This window comes from Rhincodon typus, chromosome 37 (assembly GCF_021869965.1).
Source record: "Rhincodon typus isolate 14 chromosome 37, sRhiTyp1.1, whole genome shotgun sequence".
Classification (NCBI taxonomy): domain Eukaryota; kingdom Metazoa; phylum Chordata; class Chondrichthyes; order Orectolobiformes; family Rhincodontidae; genus Rhincodon; species Rhincodon typus.
This window is the reverse complement of record NC_063368.1, coordinates 9380403-9402181: the sequence shown is the minus strand read 5'-3', so window position 1 is coordinate 9402181 and position 21779 is coordinate 9380403.

Genomic DNA, 21779 nt, shown 5'->3' with positions numbered 1-21779 from the left:
ACAGCTCAGAGACAGGGGCATTTACCTATTACACCACCACAGCTCAGAGACAGGGGCATTTACCCATTACACCAGAACAGCTCAGAGACAGGGGCATTTACCCATTACACCAGGACAGTTCCCACAGGAATGCTACAAAACAACACCCAGAGCCACACAGTAGATTTTAAGGAGACGTTTTATGGAAATATTCAAGGTGGAGAGGGGTAAGGAAGGAATCCCAGAGATTAGGTTCTTGCTAAATGAAGGCACAACCAACAAAGCTGTAGCAATTAAGATCGGAGATGCCCAGAATCAGACCAATGCAAATATTATCGAATCTTACAGAACAGAAGAGGTCCTTTATCCCATCACCAAAGTTTCACTCAGTCTACCTTGATCACAAATTCTAGCATTAAGATCATATTATATTGTGGAGGTTTATGAGTCCATCATACAAACCACTGTTCCATCCATTGACTCCATCTATACTTCCCACTGCCTCGGGAAAACAACTAACAGAATCAAAGAGACGTCCCTCCCCGTTTATAAACTCTTCCACCTTCTTCCGTCGGACTTCTATATGAACTTCTCAAATTTTAAGTTTAATGTTGATCTTGCTCTCTGTGCACCTTCTCTGCAGCTGCAACATTGTATTCCTCGCTCTGTTCTATTACCCTAATGCACTTCGTCTGGTATCATCTGTACTGCATGCAAAACAAAACTTTTCCCTGTACCTAGCTACGTGACAATAATAGGGGTAGCGATGGGTGAGGCCATGGAGGCAAGTGAAAACAGGGAATGATCAATTTCAAACCAAGATGGAGTTTGACTGTGAGCCACATCAATGACCCATATCACCAGGAACAACCCATATTACATGATATGGTTCCATGCTGCAGGATCAGAGTAGGATGCCTCGAGCTGATGCAATCATTTTGCACTTTATATGACCGTAATGAGCAAAATACCTGGTTGTGAGGGATTCTGTGTTGCTGTCACAATGATGGCTTTGCATTCTTTGGGGTGACCAAACAGGATGTCAATGTAACTACAATAAAAGAAAATAAGCATTGCTTTGATTCAGGATCAGAGCAAGATGATCATGGGGTTTAAAGATAAAATGAGGGGAAAGGAGCTTTGAACTCAGAATCCCTTCAATGCAAGAAGAGGCCTACAGGTCACATCAACTCAACAAAGGCCATCCCAACCAGATGTGTCCCCATAATGCAGCATTTCTCAGGGCTAATCCATCTAACATCCACATCCTGGGGCAATTTCACATGGCCAATCCACCCAGCCTTGCACATATTTTGACTGTGGGAGGAAACCCACACAGACACAGGGGAGAATGTGCAAACTCCATGCAGGCAGTCACCTGAGGCTGGAATTGAACCCAGGTCTCTTGTACTGTCAGGCAGCAGGGCTAACCACTGAGCCACTGTGCCCCCCCACCCCTCCTTGCTACTGAACAAGATAGCAGGGGAAGTTGGAAATGTGAGAGTGAACGAGACAGCTGCCACATTCGCTACACAAATTTCTACCTGTTCTACTTTCAGACGCTGTCAGTCCCAATGCAAAACTTTATGTTTTCACTTCACAGCAGTTCAATATCGCTGTATTCTACTTCACAGAATGTTACAGGATGATAACGCACCTCATTTATATTTTCAAACTATTTCTGTACTGTTGAAAGATAAGTCCGCAGCCTTACATCCACCACATCTCCATTGATTCAGTGACATGGCACCCATCTCCAAGGCCAAAATCGGTCACAGAGTCATAGCACATCAGAATGCCTGCCACTTGACCAGTCGGATCCCTGCTGGCCCTCTGTATAGTAGTCCTCTCAGTCTCATGCCCTTTGCTGTGTCTCCGAGGGTGCAAACTGAGATGAGGAGAAATTTCTTCAGCCAGAGAGTGGGGAGCCTGTGGAATTCTCTGCCACAGAAAGTGGTTGAGGACAAAATATTGAATGTTTTCAAGAAGGAGTTAGGTATAGCTCTTAGGGCTAAAGGGATCAAAAGCTATGGGGAGAAAGTGCGAACAGGGGACAAACTGGATAATCAGCCATGATCACATTGAATGGTGGAGCAGGCTCAAAGGGCTGAATGGCCTACTCTTGCTTTTTCTCGATGCTTCCTGAATCCTGTAAGCTTATTTCTTTTTATTCATTCATGGGATGTGAATGTCTCTAGCTAGACCAATATTTATTGCACATCCCTAATTGCCCAGAGGGTAGTTAAGTGTCAACCACATTGCTGCAGGTCTGGAGTCACATTTAGGTCAGACCTGATGGATTTTTTTCCTGACAACTGACAACGGTCAACATTTGACTCTTAATTCCAGGCTTTTATTGGATTCAATTTCCACCATCTGCCATGACAGGATTTGAACATGTGCCCCCAGAGCATTACCTGGGTCTCTGGATTAATAGTCCAGTGGTAATAGCACTAGGCCATCATCTTCAACTGCCAGCTCCCCACCTCCCTCCACCCCCAATTCCTTTTGGGCATCATTGATTATCTCCACCTCCATATTACCCAGAGACAACAAGTCGAGCGTGGCTAAGTTTTAAAATAAAATCACACTCCCATCGCTCTTGTATCTTTTCCCCCAAAATAGTAAATTTTTCTCCAGATTCCATTTCATCATTTTCCATCCTTCTCACATCTCCTTTAGGATCTTCCTAGCCGGCCAGTTCTGAAGGCCCGACACTCGTTGCCCTATTAATTCTTCTTCCTCTAGGCTGTCCTCCTGGCCTGAGCCACATGGCTTCTCATCGTCCTACACTCAGGCCATTGTTATGTGCATTGTGCATTTTGCATCCCGCCCCCCTTCCCCCCAACTACCCGATATCTGATTCCTATTACACAAAGTTACACAAGAAAAGGCATTGAGTATCTCTTCCTTCACTTCCCCATCTTCGTTCTGTTGATGATTCCTCATTCCATCTACACTCCAACTCTCTCACACTCTAAAACCCCAAAAGACCCAACAAATAATAAACCCAACACCCACACCGCTCTTCTGCTTTCTCCTTTAGACAACCCTTCCCCTTTTAAATGATCAATCGTCTCCCTACGTTGCTCCATGGTAGAGCAATCACCATTGTGACTTAATGTCGACTCTTACACATTTTTCTGTATCTCTCCAGCCTCTGAATCACAACCTTCTAAAATCCAGTCTCACTGGGCACAAAATCTAAGGCAGGAACTGCTGTATGGGGCTGAGGGAGTGCTGCACTGTTGGAGACCTTTAGGATGTGGTGTGAAACTGAGGCCTAACATACCTGCTTGTGACTGAGTAACAGATTGCCTGGCATTTTTATGAGCAGTAGTAGTTCAGATATTCCTGGAGTTCAGGTCGATATTTTGTCCCTCAATCGACATCACTAAAATAAATTATCTGATCATAATTAAGTTGTTGTGGGAGCTTTCTGTGCATTAATTGGCTGTCATGATGCCTAAATTATAACAGCATTTACACTTCAAAAATACTTCAATTGCTGTAAAAACATTTTGAGACATCCAGTGGTCGTGAAAAGTGTTATATAAATACAAATGTTTTCCTTCATTCAGCAGACAGTTCTCTTGGTTGGTTGTTGGGTGGAATATAGACCTTGCCTTCCTTCTCTTTTGCTGACCTTTCCCCTTTTCAACCATTCATTGACGCACAGCTCCATTACAGCTGGTAAAGCAGTCACCCATGTCGTTTAGTGTCAGATATGGGTCAAATGTGTCTGCTCCATGTCAAAGTGTTGGCTTGCCTTTCTAATGGGTGGCTCAGTGGTTAGCACCGCTGCCTCACGGCACCAGGGACCCGGGTACGATTCCACCCTCAGGTGACTGTCTGTGTGGAGTTTGCAGATTCTCCCTTTGTCTGTGTGGGTTTCCTCCGGGTGCTCTGGTTTCCTCCCACTGTCCAAAGATGTGCAGGTTAGGATGGATTGGCCATGCTAAATTGCCCATACTGTGCAGGCTGCGTGGATAAGCTGTGGGAAATACAGGGATAGGGTAGGCGGTGTGGATCTGGGTGGGATGTTCTTTGACAGGTCAGTGTGAACTTGATGGGCTGAATAGCCTGTTTCCACTCTGTAGGGATTCTGTCTGAACCAAGCTTTCCTCAGCAACAATTGCTCTCATCTGACATCCCTTGACTAAACTCTGCTGTGCCACCCCTACTTTGCTATTATCCATTGGATTCTTTATTCTCCCCCTGAAGCAAGGAGTTCCATTACCTCTTCAAGACCATACTCAAGATCATCTGCCTTATATCCTCTGATACCTTCACTTTCTGCATTCCTTGCTCTGGTCTCCTCATAATCTAACCTGTCACCACTTCACTTTGGACTGTACAGGTTGCTGCATGTACTTGACAGAATGTTACAGGATAATGACGCACCTTATTTATATTTTGAAACTATTTCTGCTCTGTTGAAAGGTGAGTCTGTACCTTCATGTGTACCCAGTCTCCAAACCAAACGATCGAATGGCATGGCACCCATTTCCAAAACCAAAGTTGGTCTCACTCCTTTTTCTGAAGAAGGGTCTAGGCCCGAAACGTCAGCCTTCCTGCTCCTCTGATGCTGCTTGGCCTACTGTGTTCATCCAGCTCTACACCTTGTTATCTTTGGTCTCACCCCATTGCCCAGTTCATGCCAGTGTTTAATCTCCACTGAAATTTCCTCCTAACCTTTTTCATCTAAATCTATCATGGTTCTACTTGACTCCCCTAAATGCATGTGTAACTTCCCACTAAATACATCGAAACCATTCACTTCGGCTACCTCATGTGGTAGAATGTTTCACATTTTCAACCATTCTTCAGCTTAACAAATTTCTTCTGGATTCCCCATTAGATTTCTCAATGATGATGTTATATTGACGGCGTCTCGTTTGGCTGTTCACCCTCACCAGAGAAAACCTTCCACTCTGCCTAATCCTTTCGTAATTTTAAAGCTCTGTTAGGTCAACCCTTAACCTTTGTTTTTCAAAAGGACAGAGATTTGCTAACACTTTCCTGAAAAATATAGCCACAAATTCCTGGTATCCTCTTCCCAAACCTTCTCTGCACCCTCTCTAGTCTCTCGCTATCCCTTTATATCTGTAATAAAGCAGTCAGAACTACATGCATTTAACTAAAATGGATCTAATCAAAACTTTTTACAACTTCTGCAATTACCATTTGTGTCCCTCTAAGAATTAAAACCCAGTGCTTGATTTGCATCTTTTTTAATGACCTTGCTAATCTGTAGTACAAGTTTTAGTGACTGGCATATTTGTACTGTGCGATCTCTCTGTTCCTTTACCACTCCCCACCTAGAATTGTGCCCACTTAAATAATAAGTGACCTACTTATTCTAACTGACCCAAGCTGCAATGTCACAGTGCATAGTTTTCATTGATTCTCTGCCAATCCTACTGAATGTCCACAAAAACTACCATCCACTTCCTCAGCCATTCCTATTGCAGTTCCTAACCATCCAGTTTCCCTTCTCAGATCGTGCTTAACCACATCATCAACATGTTTGAACCACCGAATGCAGTCACTACTGCCATGATCACCCTCTCCTATGAACAACTCGAGAAATCTCTACAGGTCCCATAATAAGCTCATGAGATGTATTCTTGCTTCACAGATGTGGTCCTCCTCTCCCCTGTACGGGATCCTTCAATCAGATTTTGTCCCATCATTAGCCCTGTGACTGCAGTGATCATCAGCCCCAAACCAGATACTGCACGACTTTGAGACTGAAACATGGTGGCTCAGAGCTTAACATTGCTGTCTCACAGTGCCACGGACCCAGGTTCAATCCCAGCTTTGGGTGACTGTCTGTGTGGAGTTTCCACATTCTCCCCTTAGCTGTGTGGATTTCATCTGAACGCTCCAGTTTCCTCTCAAAGTCCGAACAAGTGCAGGTTAGGGTGGATTGGCTGTGCTAAATCACCCGGTAGTGGTGACAGATATGAAGGCTAGGTGGGTTAGCCATGGGAAATGCAGGGATGGGGTAGGTCTGGGTGGGCTGCTCGCTTGATGGGCTGAATGGCCTGCTTCCACATGAATAATTCTATGAATATCTGTGCTGATTTTCTCCACTGCCTTTGACACCATGGACCTGAGAATGGGAGCTGGATGAGTGGTACCCCCTATGTTCAATCTATACAGCTACCATCAACTGTGTCCATGCCCCATGGTTCTTGCAAATTGGTTTTGACATTCTGATCCTTGTCTTCAATGGAACAGTGATCTCCTCCAGTCACACAACCTTTTATGTGCTCTTCGCTTCTCACACTCGTACTTTTAATTCCATGGAATCTATTCCATTTCTCTTCTCATCGGTCTCCAGCCCCTTTGAAGGTCTCCCCCCCTGTCCATTCCACCTTGTTGCCTCTCTGCCCAAGATCTTTTGTCATCACCAGTTGTATTTCAATCGCTGGCACACTAAGCCTTCACTTGGACTCATTGAAGACACTGAGGGGAGCAACTGCATTCAGTAGTTTGGAAGAAAAGTAACAGTGGGCAAGGATTGTAGCCCATAGAATGAAAGTATTATTATTGTGTCAATCGTGACTCTGGTGGTCACACTAGACAGGTTGTGGGTTCTACTCACACTTTGGAAACACAAGTGGGAAACCCAAGCTGCCACTCTGGTTCAGCAAAGGTGTGTTACAGTGCCCTTTTCCTGATGTGACCCTAAACCAAGCCCTCACCTGCATTTTTTTTCTTATTCATTCATAAGGTATGATGTCACTGGCTGGGTCATCCCTAATTGCCCAGAGAACAGTTAAGAATCAGCCCCATTGCTGTGGGTCTGGAGTCACATGTAGGCCAGACCAGGTCAAGATGGCAGATTTCCTTCCCTGAGCGACATTAGTGAACCTGATGGGTTTTTACAACAATGTTTGTAAGTGGTTACATGGTCACCAACAGGTTAGTATCATAGAATCCCTACAGTGTGGAAGTAGGCCATCCAGGTGGATAGAGTTGTTAAGAAGGCATATGGCATGCTAGCTTTCATTAATAGAGGGATTGAGTTCAAGAGCCGTGAAGTTATGCTCCAGCTATACAAAGGCCTGGTTCTGGAGTATTATGTCCAGTTCTGGTCGCCTCATTACAGGAAAGATGTGGAAGCGTTGGAAAAGGTGCAGAGGAGATTTACCAGGATGTTGCCTGGAATGGAGGGAAGGTCTTGCAAGGAATGGTTGAGAGAGCTAGGTCTTTTCTCTTTAGAACGATGAAGGATGAGAGGTGACTTGATAGAGGTGTACAAAATGATCAGAGGTATAGATAGAGTGGTCAGCCAGAGACTTTTCCTAGGGTGGAGGTAGCTATTACGAGGGGACATAGTTTTAAAAAAGTGAGTGGAGGTAGATATAGGGGAGACGTCAGAGGTATGTTCTTTACTCAGAGAGTGGTTGGGGCATGGAATGCATTACTGGAAAGGGTAGTGGAGTCGGCCTCATTAGGGGCATTTAAGCGGCTATTTGATAGGCATATGGATGATAGTATAAGGTAGCGGTGGAGGTTAGATAGACCTTAGGATTCGGGTAAAAGTTTGGCGCAACATCGTGGGCCGAAGGGCCTGTACTGTGCTGTACTGTTCTATGTTCTGGGCCATTTGGCCCATTGAGTCCACACCTCCCCTCCAAAAGTATCCCACCCAGATCCACCCCTTACCCTATCGCTATAACTCTGCATTTCCCATGGTTAATCCACCTAACCTGCACATCTTTGGACTGTGGGAGGAAACCCACGCAGACACAGGGAGAATGTGCAAACTCCACACAGACAGTTGCTTGAGGATGGAATCAAACCTGGGTCCCTGGCGCTGTGAGGCAGCAGTGCTAATCACTGAGCCACTGTAGTGCCCTGATAAGTACTTTAATTCTAGATTTTTGTGTTGTGTTAATTGAATTCAAATTTCACCATCTGCCGCGGTGAATCACCATTCGAACCCATGTACCCAGAACATGAGGAGTTCTGTGTTAATCACAGAGAATGTTGGAGAAACTCAGTAGCTCTGTGGAGAGAGAAACAGAGTTAGCATTTCAAGTCTGGTTGCTCCAGTTCTGAAGAGAAGTCATACTGCACTTGAAACATTAACTCTGCTTTCTCTCTCCACAGATGGTGTGAGAGCTGCTGTGTTTCTTCAGCATTCTCTGTGTTGGTTTTGGATTTCCAGTGCCCATGGTATTTTGTTTTAATTTGAAGGGTTCTTGGACTATTAGTCTCGCGACATTGCCACTATGCACCATCCCCCCTTGCAGCTAGACCTGAAGGACAGCATTTGAAAGAGCAGTATGCTGTGTCATGGCCAGGAACCATCCCTCCATCAGTATCAGTAAAGCAGATTATCTGGCCAGGATCACAATGCTGATTTTGGGAGCTTGCTGTGTAAAAATTGACTGCCACAGCAGTGTCTACTCTTCAAAAGGTTCTGAGCTGACAATCCCTGAGGTCACAGAGAGGTGCTACATAAATGCAAGCTCTTCCTTGACAAAGGATGGGAGAGTTAAGTCAAAGGCCAAAATGAAGAAAGGTCCCTTTTCAAAATATCAACCTTTATTTATATCCTGTCGGAGGAAGGGGACAGAAGAATCTTCTTGATTCGATTGGCAGAGCAGTTGACCAACTTCTGTCATCTAATTATGATTAATTCCTGCCTGCATACCAGCTGAAAAAGTCACTGCTACTATGAATTAACTAATGAAAGAACAATTTTAACACATTAACCCTCATAATTATCAACGTCCCTCACCTCACAAGGGACAAACTGCGTACAGATGTTTCACCGTCACCATAATCCCCTCCGGGACTTTGTTAGTGACTCTCTGCCTCTCAGGTTTATTACAGCACTCTACCTTATGAAGCCTTTTGCGATGTAGAATTATGCTCTCGTGATTTTTCTTTACAAGTGGGCATTAAATAGAAAAGCAACTCCTTGCTATGAATAACACGCTGGAAGAGCAGATCCTCCTGCATCGTTATTCACCGCACACTCATTAACAGAGTAACCACGTAAAACATCTTGTCTCAGGAGCATCCCATTTTTACAATATTCCTTTGATCTGTCACTGCCTCTCATTTGACATTCCCTGTTGATACCACCATTATTAAAAGCAAAATCATTTTAAATATCCTGTGCAATTGTACACCTTATTTTTCAGATAACTCCACCTCTTCTTTCTGGAAGGCACTGATGAATCCTAAGGTTTGATAGAGACAAGATTAAGGATTTGGCAAGTAGTAGGACCCGTAATGGTTTTATTGTTATTTGTCATCAACACATAGCATTGTTGGCAAAGCCAACATCTACTGCCCATTCTTAATTGGTCTTGAGAAGGTAATGAATGGTAAGATACCATCATAGAAACCATGTGGAATGTGGAAACAGACCATTTGGTCCATCAGGTCCTCACCAATTCTCTGAAGAACATCTCACCCAGACCTCCACCCCCCCCCAACCCTAACCCTGTAATCCTGCATTTCCCATGGCAAACCCACCTAACATGCACATCCCTTGACATTATGGGCAATTTAGTGTGGTCAATCCACCTAATTTGCTCATCTTTGTGAATGTGGGAGAAAACCCAGAGCACCCGGAAGAAAGCCATGCAAACACAGGGAGAATGTGCAAACTCCGCACAGACACACACCCATGGGTGGGATCAAACCCAGGCGTCTGGCAGTGTGAGGTAGCAGTGCTAACCACTGAGCCACCGTGCCATTCTGTCTTCTTGGACTGTTGCAACCCATGTGTCTTTTTTCCTTTCTTTAGAGCTTTGTTTGATTGGCTTCCTCAGCCACGTCAAAAGAAAGTTAAGAGTCAACCATGTTGCGTTGGGTCTGGAGTCATATTGGAGGCCAGACTGGGTAAGGATGGCAGATTTCCTTCCCTGAAGGACACAAGTGAACCCTTTGAGTTCTTATGACAATTGGGTTGCCTCATTATTAATAAGGAGAGATTTTTTTCTTTCAGATTTACTAATTGCATTTAAATTGCCGCCAAATTCCATGAGTGGATTTGAACCCATAGGCTGAGTTTAATGGGCCATCCGCAGGCCGGAAAACAGGGAGGTGGCTCTATAGATAGGGCACCAGCTAATGTACATGCCGGTCATCCACCTCTATCCTTCATGCCCTTGATGTGGCTCTGATAGGAGGGATATGTCATAGAGTCATACAGCATGGAAACAGACCCTTTGGTCCATGCCAACAGACATCTGACCTAGTCCCATTTGCCAGCATTTGGCCCATATCCTTCTAAACCCTTCCTATTCATGTACCCATCCAGATGCCTTTTAAATATTGTAATTGTACCAGCCTCCACCACTTCCTCTGGTAGCTCGTTCCATACATGCACCACCCTCTGAGTGAAAAAGTTGCCCTTTAGTTCTCTTTTGAATCCTTCCCCTCTCACCTTAAACCTATGCCCTCTAGTTTTGGGACTCCCCAAAACTCTGGGGAAAAGAACAAAAACAAAATTGCTGGAAGAGCCCAGCATGTCTGGCAGCCCCTGTAAAGGAAAAATCAGAGTTAATGTTTCGGGTCCAACGACCCTTCCTCAGAACAGGGCTATTCCCACTATCTATGCCCCTCATGATTTTATAAACCTCTATAAGGTAACCCCTCACCCTCTGACGCTCCAGGGAAAATAGCCCCAGCCTATTTGACAGTTGGTAATCAATGATTACCCCACTTCTGAATGAGCTGTATCTTCAAAGCATAGATAGTAGGAACTGCAGATGCTGGAGAATCCGAGACAACAAGGTGCAGGGCTGGATGAACACAGCAGGCCAAGCAGCATCGTAGGAGCAGAGATGAAAGGGTCTAGGCCCGAAACGTCAGCCTTCCTGCTCCTACGATGCTGCTTGGCCTGCTGTGTTCATCCAGCCCTGCACCTTGTTGTCTCTCTTCAAAGCATATGTTTCACTGAATCACCAAATTGGTCACATTGTTCCTCTGTGTTTTGCTGTTTAGAGCAAAAGAAATTTTCACCGCATTTCTGTCATAACTCAAAAACAACTAGTTTATTATAAACAAGCTTTTTCTTTAAACAAGTGAGAAAAACTGGCTATCAATGAAACTATACATAGAATGAAGCTATAATCTCCTTAATCACTGAACCCATTTATTCAAATGCTGCTATTCATACCTGCTCAAGTTAGTTCCTGATGCTACCAAGATGCTATTATACCCAATATCTGTAGAAATCTTAGAAAAAGTTATATATGTAATATAGAATTCAAGGTAAACTTCTTTACCCAGAGAATATTTAAAATGTGAAACTTCCTTAGTTTGTTGGAGCAAATCTCAATGAAACCTTTAAGGGGTTAAGTCAATAGACACTTTAGAGAGAAAAAAAATTAGAAAGATTTGCTCAGAGACAGTAAGAACTGCAGATGTTGGAGTCAGAGATAACACAGTGTGGACCTGGAGGAACACAGCAGGTCAGGCAGCATCAGAGGAGCAGGAAAGCTGACGTTTCGGGTCTAGACCCTTCTTCAGACCAAAACGTCAGCTTTCCTGCTCCTCTGATGCTGCTTGGCCTGCTGTGTTCCTCCAGCTCTATACTTTGTTATCTCAGATTCTCCAGCATCTGCAGTTCCTGCTATCTCCTGACCTGAAATGTTAGCTTTCCTGCTTCTCTGATGCTGCCTGGCCTGCTGTGTTCCTCCAGCTCCACAGTGTGTCATAGAAAGATTTGCTGGTGGAGTTAGGTGAGTCGGGTGGGGAAAAAAAATGACGTGGCACATAAACACGTAATCCTTTGGGCTGAATGGCCTGTTTCTGTGCTGTATACACTTTATACTCAAAGGTGAAATCCCTATAAGGCTCTCTTTCATTGCGGGGTGGGGGAGGAGTGTCTCGTGGCAAATTTAACCTAAGGGTCACCACACCTCAGCTGAGGGGAGAGGTTGAGAAGTTGGGGCCTTTATAGTAACCTCAGAAAATGTGGGAATTGAACCTGTTCTGTTGGTGTCACTCTGCATTGCAAGCCAGCCTTCCAGCCAACTGAATTTAACAGCCTCCCCCACCATCCTATAGACTCTCTGTAATACTACTTCATTAACCCCGAGAGTTAGGTTAAATAGATGAGTGGAGTCTCACCATTCCTGATGTGAAGACTGCAACTGTGATTTCTGAATAATGACAGAAATGGCTGGAGAAACTCAGCATTTGTGGACAGAGAGAAAAACAGTTAACGCTTTGAGTTGAAAATGACTTTTCTTTGCAACTCAGTCCTTTTTGATACAAGTCCATAAGACCATAAGATGTAGGAACAGAAATAGGCCACTCAACCTATCAAGTCTGCTTTGCCATTCATTAGAATCATAGCCAATCTGATAATCCTCAACTTCACTTTCCTGTCTTTTCCCCTTGATTCATGTAATACTGTAAAGACAACATTGGCCGAATAATGTCATGGCAATTAATTTGTAATGGGTTGAAGGGTTATGGAGAACCGGCATAAAAATAGAGTTCAGGCTGAGATGAGATCAGCCACAATTACGTTGAATGACGGAGCAGATTCAAGGGGCTGAATGGCCTACTCCTGCCCCTAATTCTTACGAAGGAAATCTACCATTCTTACCTGGTCTGGCCTACATGTAGCTACAGACCCGCAGCAATAGGGCTGAGGAAATTGGGGATGAACAGCTAATGTTGACATCACTAGTGACACCGATACCGTGGGACAAAATAAAATTGGCAACTTAGTTCAGTGAGCAAAATATATACGTTGATTCCCAAAAAAACGATTGAGGAAACACACCTGGATTTCCTACAGGGCCCTGTCTGTCTATGGCTGACAATAAAGTCAGACATCAGGGAGAGACAGAAACTTGACCCTCCCACAAAACAGAGGCACTAGGATTATTTTTCTTTCTAAACAATGTTAATTATTGCTCAATAACTAATATGGATTACATGACAACAATTAACTAATTACCAACTTTGGTGAGGGCCAATAAATCATTAACAAGGAAATATATTGAATGGGAAACGTTATGAAAGGTGTTATAGATCAGACCAAACCTCCTTCAAATATATCGAGGAGATAGCCTCACAGGTGGATAAGGTGATTCAGAAGGCATACAACACATTTGCCTTCATTAGCGACGGCATCGAATGTAAAAGTTGGCAAGTTATTTTACAGCTGTACAAAACTTTAGTTAGGCCACATTTAGAATATTGCATGCAGTTCTGGTCACCACACTGCCAGAAGGATGTGGATACTTTGGAAAGGATGCAGGGACGTTTTACCAGGATGTTGCCTGAATCTGGAAGCAGTACACAACAGGAAGGAAATTCTGATGGGACAGGCTCCACCTGATTCATGCTGGGATCACTCCAACTAATGGTGGGGCTGGTACAATTACAACACTTAACAGATGGGTGCGTGAATAGGAAGGGTTTAGAGGGATATGATCCAAATGCTGGCAAAAGGATATCTGGTCAGCATGGACCAGTTGGACTGTTTCCATGCTGTGTGGTACTGCGACTCTATGACTCTGTGGGTGGTTTTAGTTATGAGGTGAGGTGAGATAAACACAGATTTTTTCACTAGAAAGATGGAGGCTGAGGGGTCACCTGACAGAGGTCTACAAAATTATGAGAGGCGTAAATAGGGTGGATAGTGAGAGGCTTTTTCCCAGGGTGGAAAGATCAACTTCAAGAGGGCACACGTTGAAGGTGAGAGGGGGAAGTATGGGGGAGAAGTGCAGGGAAAATCTTTCACACACAGGGTGTGTGCCTGGAACACGCTGCCAGTGGAGGTGGTGGAAACAGGCACATTAGCAACATTTAAGGCCTATCTTGATAGACACATGAACAGGAGACAAACAGAGGGATAGAAATCACCTATGGACAATAAGTAGCGAGTCTGAATAGTGATTAGATTTGGAGTAGGCTTGGTGGGCCGGAGGGCCCATCCCTGTGCTGTATTGAATTGTATTGTAGACCCTGACTTTTATTATATTTAAAGGCAACTTTAAAATGCTGTGTTCCAGATGTAATTCACTACTTGGCTTTAAGCAATACACACTTTATTCTCACCCTACAGGTAAAGTACAACCAAAAGAAAGAAGAATTGATATAACTTTAACTCTGTTGGAAAACTTAACAGACTAAGAGATTATTTAACTACCAGACAGCAACTGTTCCAATATAGTTACGTCCCACAAACGCACTCTTGGCCAAGGTAAATTCGATAAAATAGATTGCTTGAAATGTGGTGTTTCTCCACTCCAGGAGAAAAGAACACCAAGAGAAAAAAGAGTTATGACGGCTTCCACTGCCAACTTCAAAACCCCAACAACTGCAGAAAGCTAGGCTAAAACATTGGTTCTGTGGGAGCCTGACTCCACCCATTCAGGCTGCTTCTATTCCAACTTTTTCAAAAAAAAGGCCTCACGAGCTGTTTACTTTATTGGCCTGGAAGAGACAGTTCAGCGCCTATGGTTCAAAATCTGCAAATAAATAAACATCTTGGATGAAATGATACACACACACACACACACACACATCTATGAGATGTGTGCGTGTGTGTGTGTGTGAGTGTGTGTGAGAGAGAGAGAGAGAGAGAGGATATGTGTGTGTGTGATCTCTCTGCCCTGATCTCTCTGCCTATAAACCCTGTGTCTGTGTGTCCTGCTCACTCACTGCACCTGACGAAGGGGCAGTGCTTCAAAACCTTGGGTTTTCAAATAAACCTGTTGGACTATAACCTGGTGTCATGTGATTTCTGACCACCCCAGTCCAACATCGGCACCTCCACATCAAAATAGAATCTATCTGCAAATAAATAAACATCTTGGATGAAATGATACACACACACACGTAAATCTGTGTGTGTGTGTGTGTGTGTGTATGTGTCTGTGTGTGTGTGTGAGAGAGACAGAGAGAGAGAGAGGGAGAGAGAATATGTGTGTGTGTGTGTGATCTCTTCCAGTCACAGTAATACCCACACTTGTTAATTTCCCAGTTGAGTTACAGGACAAGCTCTCAATGCTTTGAGAGCAGTGCATTTGTTGAGATAGGAGTAGAAGTAGGCCATTCATCCCATCAATTCTATTCCACCATTCAATGAGAACACGGCTGATCTGATAACCCTCAACTCCTCTTTCCTTCTTCCTCTCACTTTATCTTTTGACACATACAAGATGGAAGACAAATTAATACAGTAACTGAATTCAAAGAAGATGTTACCATTTTTGTGATAGAATAAGATATATGTCAAACATGATCACATGACTCTGCCATCAGTAGGAGAGAAGACACCAGTCCGAACTGAGCATGTGAACACAGTCATTGAGTCATAGATTCATACAGCACAGAAAGAGACCCTTCAGTCCAACCAGTCCATGCTGACCATAATCCCAAACTGAATTAGTCCCACCCGCCTGGCCTATATCCCTCCAAACATTTCCTATACATGTACTTATCCAAGTGTCTGTTAAACATTGTAGCTGTGCCCAGATCTACCACTTCCTCAGGAAGTTCATTCTACACACGAACCACCCTCTGTGTAAAAAAGTTGCCCCTCATGTCTTTATTAAATCTCTCTGCTCTCACCTTAAAAATGTGCCCCCTAGTCTTGAAATCCCCCATCCTAGGGAAAAGACACCTACCATTAACCTTGTCTATATACATCATGATATTGTAAACCTCAATATTGTCACTTTTCAACCGCCTATGCTCCAGTGGAAAAAGTCCCAGCCTCTACAGCCTTTCTTTATGACTCAATACGTGGCAACATCCTGATGAATTTCTCCTGAACCCTCTCCGGTTTAATAATATCCTTCTTATAACTGGGCGACCAGAACTGGACACAGTACTCCAGAAGAGGCTTCACCAATATCCTGTACAACCTCAACATGGCTTTCCAACTCCTACACTCAAAGGACTGAGCAATGAAGGCAAGTGTGCCAAATGCCTTTTTAACCCTTCTGTCTAGATCTTAGATACCACACCAGAGAGATGTATTTGAGAATCGATTAGGTACATATGTAGGTAAAGGAGTGCTTTGGTTCATTCCCGTTCTCAAAAGGCAGAGGATGCAGAATCTTTAAACACTTTAAAAGCAGAGATAGATAGATCCTTTGATGACCAAGGGGATGAAAGATTAGCAGGGATGTGCAGGAATGTTGGAATGTTGAGCTGAAGTTAAAATCAGATCAGCCATGGTTTTGTTGAATGGTGGAACAGGTTTGAAGGGCTGAATGGTCTACTCTTGTTCCTTGGTCATATGTTCGTATAAGATATTAAGTTGAGACTTGCGTCCACTGCTGACTCATTTAGCTTTTGAATTTTCTTTTACATCTTTTAAAACTGGGATTGAAAGCAGAGGCTCAGTGGGTAGCACTGCTGCCTCACAGCACCGGGGACCTGGGTTCGATTCCATCCTCGGGTGACTGTCTGTGCGGAGTTTACACGTTCTCCTTGTGTCTGTGTGGGTTTCCTCCCAAATTCCGAAGATGTGCAGGTTAGGGTGGATTGACCATGTTAATTTGCCCTGCAGTGTCCAGGGATGTGAAGATTTAGAAGGGTTAGCCATGGGAAATGCAGGGTTACAGGGGTAGTGGGGGTTGGGTCTGGGTGTGGTGCTCTTCGGATGGGCTGGATGGCCTGCTTCCACACTATAGGCATTCTATGAATGAAATATTCACTAATCCTTGCCCCATAGGCTGGGCTGATATTTTCATTCAAAGGTGTTGTCCTTTGAAAGGATTGTTGATAGGATTTAGTTGTCTCTGGTTTGACCTGCACCATTCACTGTCCCTGGCTCAGAGTTGAATTTGAATATCCACTGCCACCAGTAATTACAAGAATAAATGGGCAGTTTCTACTCGAACTCTGGGCTCAGGAATCAGAATTAAAATACAGTGTAGTATCCAACAACAGTGTCCAAAAGGAGACCAGCGGATGCTCCTGATATTCCGGCCAATATTTATTCCTTAGTCAATAGCAGTAAAACAGACTGTCCTGAAATTTATATCGTGGTTCTGTCTTCTTGCTGTGGACAAATTGACTGGTCATGTTCGCTTATTGTGACCACTGTTCAAAGCTTTCGGTAGCTCACTAGGGGATATCCGAGGATGTGAAGGCTGCTTCAGAAATGAAAACACTTTTCTGTCTCTCCTTGAATAGATATTCATCCAAACTTTCCATTTAAAGTCTTAATTGACCCTTTTGTGTCAGGTTTAATGAGTAATCTATAGGCCACAAGTCTGCTGCAGTTTCTGCAAGAACAATTTGTTTTTCCCAGTGTTCTAGTGTTTAAGATTCAGTGCTGTGGTCCAGGTTCAGTTGCTGGTCAGGGAAGGATGATTTCAGGCAGCATGGTGGCTCAGGGACCCAGGTTCAATTCCCGCTCAAAATATATTCAGGATATAGGCTAGACCCTAACTCTTCCCTATTTTACTGGGAAGTGCCAGCGTTGCGTTCCAGATGCAACTCAATTGGTCAAACTATCAGATTTGAAGCAAAACACACTTTATTCATACACTATAGTTAAAATACAATGAAAGAAAGAGGAGATTGGAATAACTTAACTCTACTGGAAAACTTACAGGGCGATGGACTATTTTGCTATGAAACAGTAACTGTATATAATATAGTAACATCCCATAAACACACCCCTTGGAAAAGGCAAAGTCATAGAGTCATAGAGATGTACAGCATGGAAACAGACCCTTTGGTCCAACTCATCCATGCTGACCAGATATTCTAAATAAATCTAGACCCATTTGCAGCATATGACCCATATCCCTTGAAACCTTTCCTATTCATATACCCATCCAGATACCTTTTAAATGTAGTAATTGTACAAGCCCCCACCACCTCTTCTGACAGCTCGTTCCGTACACGCACCACCCTCTGCGTGAAAAAGTTGCCCCTTGGTCCCTTTTCTAGCTTTCCCTTCTCACCTTAAACCTATGCCCCTCTAGTTTTGGACTCCCCACCCTGGGGAAAAGGCCTTGTCTATTCACTCTATCTATGCCCCTCATGATTTTATAAACTTCTATAAGGTCACCCCTCAGCCCGCTACACTCCAGGGAAAATAGCCCCAGACTACTCAGCCTGTCCCTGCAGATCAAATCCTCCAAACCTGGCAACATCCTTGTAAATTTTTTCTGAATCCTTTCAAATTTCTCAACATCGTTCCTATAACAGGAAGACCAGAATTGAATGCAATATGCTAGAAGTAGCCTAAGCAATGTCCTGTACAGCTACAATATGACCTCCCAACTCCTATACTCACTGCACTGACCAATAAAGACAAGCATACCAAACGCCTTCTTCACCGCCCTGTCTACCTGCAACTCCACTTTAAAGGAACTATGAACCTGCATTCCATGGTCTCTTAGATCAGCAACATTCCCTAGGACCTTACCATTAAGTGTATTAGTCCTGCCCTGATTTGTCTTTCCAAAATGCAACACCTCACATTTATCTAAATTAAACTTCATCTGCTACACCTTGGCCCATTGGCTCATCTGATCAAGATCCCGTTGTACTCTGAGGTAACCTGCTTCGCTCATTAAATAGATTGTCTCACATGCAATTCTAGCAGCCCTGGAGAAAACAAACAAATATCAAGAGAAAAGTCTGAGAGAGTAGCAGGGAGGGATGCACTGCAGTTTCCAAACCCTGCTGAGATCGCCAACAACAACTGCTGAAAGCTATAACTAAAAGTCATGGTCTGTGGGAGCTTAACCACACCCCTTCAGGCTGCTTCTATTGTTCCAACTTGTAAAAAATGACCCAAGACCTCACCTGTGGCCTGCATAGATAGCTCAACATCTCTTCTTAAAACCTCTCTTCAAAAAAAGAACAAGACAAAATACACCTCTTAAAGCTATCGTATCGTTACATTACTTAAGGAGGGATATATTTGCATTGGAAGCAGTTTAGAGAAGGACCATTCAGCTGTTCCCAGAGATGACAGGTTTGTTCATGAGGAAAAGATGAGTAGGTCATGCCTATACTCATAGAAGTTGAGAAGAATGAGTGCTCACCTTATAGAAACATCAAAGACTCTGAGGAGACTTAGCAAGTTGATAATGAGAGGATGTTTCCTCAATTTTGGGTATCAGAACTGGGATATACAGTTTAAAAGCTCAAGATGCAGATGAGAAGGAATTTGCTCTCATACGGGCTCACGAATGCGCACAGCACAGTGGTGTCTGAGCCATGGAATAAAACGAAGGATGAGTTCGATAATTAATTGACAAGGGAGGGTTATGGGGACAGACAGGAAAATGGAGGCAAGGACATCATCAATGATGTAAAGGCTTAGAGGACCAAATGGCCTCTTCCTGCTCCTAATTCGGCAGGTTTGTTATGAAGTGGAAGCAGGGAAATCATGGTAAGGATGGTAGTCTGATGAACTAAAGAACAAGGAAGCGCAGAAATCGAGTGTAGGATATGGTCCATGCTAAGGAGTTGGCTCCAGGTCGCTGACAGTTGGGTGTGGAGCGAACATGCCACTGTCCTTTTGAGGAGGAAGAGACGAAGGAGGGGACAGGGGCCTGAACAAATCAGTAAAACTACATCAGTAAAGTATGGTGGACAACAAAACAGAAAACATTAACATGGTGCTGTTGGACAGGCAGTGGCATAGTGGTAATGGGAAGTGATAATATCACTAGATTAATGATTCAGAATAAGACCATAAGACATAGGAGCAGAAATTAGGCCATTCAGCCCATTGAGTCTGCTCCACCGTTTAATCATGGCTGATAAGTTCCTCAACCCCATTCTCCTGCTTTCTCCCTGTAACCCTCAATCCCCTCGATAATCAAGAACCTATCTATCTCAGTCTTAAATGTACTCAATGACCTGGCCTCCACAGCCTTCTGTGGCAGTGAATTCCATAGTTTCACCACTCTCTGGCTGAAGAAGTTTCTCCTTATCTCCGTTCTAAAAGGTCTTCTCTTTACTCTAAGGCTGTGCCCTCGGGTCCTAGACTCTCCTACCAATGGAAGCATCTTCCCCACATCCACTCTGTCCAGGCTAGGCTAATGTTTTGTTTTCCTTTAGTTGTATACGGGATGAGAGTGTCGCTGGCCAGGCAGCATTTATGGCCCTTCCCTAATTGCCCAACGGACAGTAAAGAGTCAACCACATTGCTGTGGGTCTGGAGTCACATGTAGGCCAGACCAGGTAAGGATGGCAGTTTCCTTCCCTAAAGGGCATTAATGAACCAGATGGGTTTTTCCCAACAATTGGCAATGGATTCACTCTTAATTCCAGATTTTTTTGTTGAACTCAAATTCTACCATCTGCCTTGGAGGGATTCAAACCCAGGTCCCCAGAACAATACCAGGGTCTCTGGATGAATAGTCCAGTAATAATGCTGCTAGACCATTGCTTACTCCTCTGGAAGCATGAATTTGAATCTCATCATGGCTGATGGCCAAATTCAATTTTAAAAACATTAGGTCTTTTTAAACTAAAGCTCATCTAATGGTGACCATGTAACCGTTGTCAATTGTCATAAAGTGATTAGATAAGATAGAAGCAGGGAGGTTGTTTCCACTGGAGGGTGAAACTAGAACTAGGGGGCATAGCCTCAAAATAAGGGGGAGCAGATTTAGGGCTGAGTTGAGGAGGAACTTCTTCACTCAAAGGGTTGTAAATCCGTGGAATTCCCTGCCCAGGGAAGCAGTTGAGGTCACCTCGCTGAATGAAGACAAAGATAGATTTTTGAACAGTGAAGGAATTAAGGGTTATGGTGAGTGGGCGGGTAAGTGGAGCTGAGTCCATGAAAAGACCAGCCATGATCTTATTGAATGGTAGAGTAGGCTCGATGGGCCGGATGGCCTACTCCTGCTCCCAGTGCCCATGTTATTATGTTCAAAATGCAATCTGTTTCACTCATGTCCTTTAGGAAAGGAAATCTGCCATCCTTACCTGGTCTGGCCTTATATATGACTCCGGACCTACAACAAGTAGAAGCAGAAATGATAGCAATGTTTAAGAGGTATTTACACAGGTACATGAACCAACAGGGAATAGAAAGATACAGACCATGTTCAGGCAGTTGGCATTAGTTTAGAATGGCATCATGGTTGGCACAGACATGGTAGGCCGAAAGGCCTTTTCCTGTGCTGTACTGTTCTGTGTTCAATGGTCAATGTGGATGAGTCTTAACTGCCCTCTGAATATTTTGGGGATGGGCAATAAATGCTGCCTTAGGCAGGTACACCTCACATCACCTGAACAAATTTACAAAAATCCTCAGGAAGTGCTCAACACGGATGAAGTAATTTGTGAAGTGCAGTCCCTGGTGTAACATAGGAAAAGCGGCAGCTGATTTATTCACAGTAATCTCCCACAAACAGCAAAGCACTAAAGACAAGGATATCTTTGTTAAAGTGATGATGTTTGAAGGATAAATATTGTCCTGAACATTGAGGTTGTGACTTTAAGAGATGTATTTTGTCCTGGCTTTTTTTTGAAGGGGTGTTTTAAGGCAGAGGTGTAGAGCTAGCTAGTGAATTCCCATAAAGTAAACAGCTTGGAAGGCCTTGTTTTTTTAAGTTGGAACAATAGAAGCAGCTTGAGTGGGTGTGGTCAGCTCTCACAGATTGGGATTTCTAGCTTTTAGGAACAAAAACAGAAAGTTGCTGGAAAAGCTCAGCAGGTCTGGCAGCATCTGTGAAGGAAAAAAGATCAGAGTTAATGTTTTGGGTCCGGGGTGCCGTTCACCAGACCCAAAACATTAATTCTGATATTTTCTTTACAGATGCTGTCAGACCTGCTGAGCTTTTCCAGCAAATTCTGTTTTT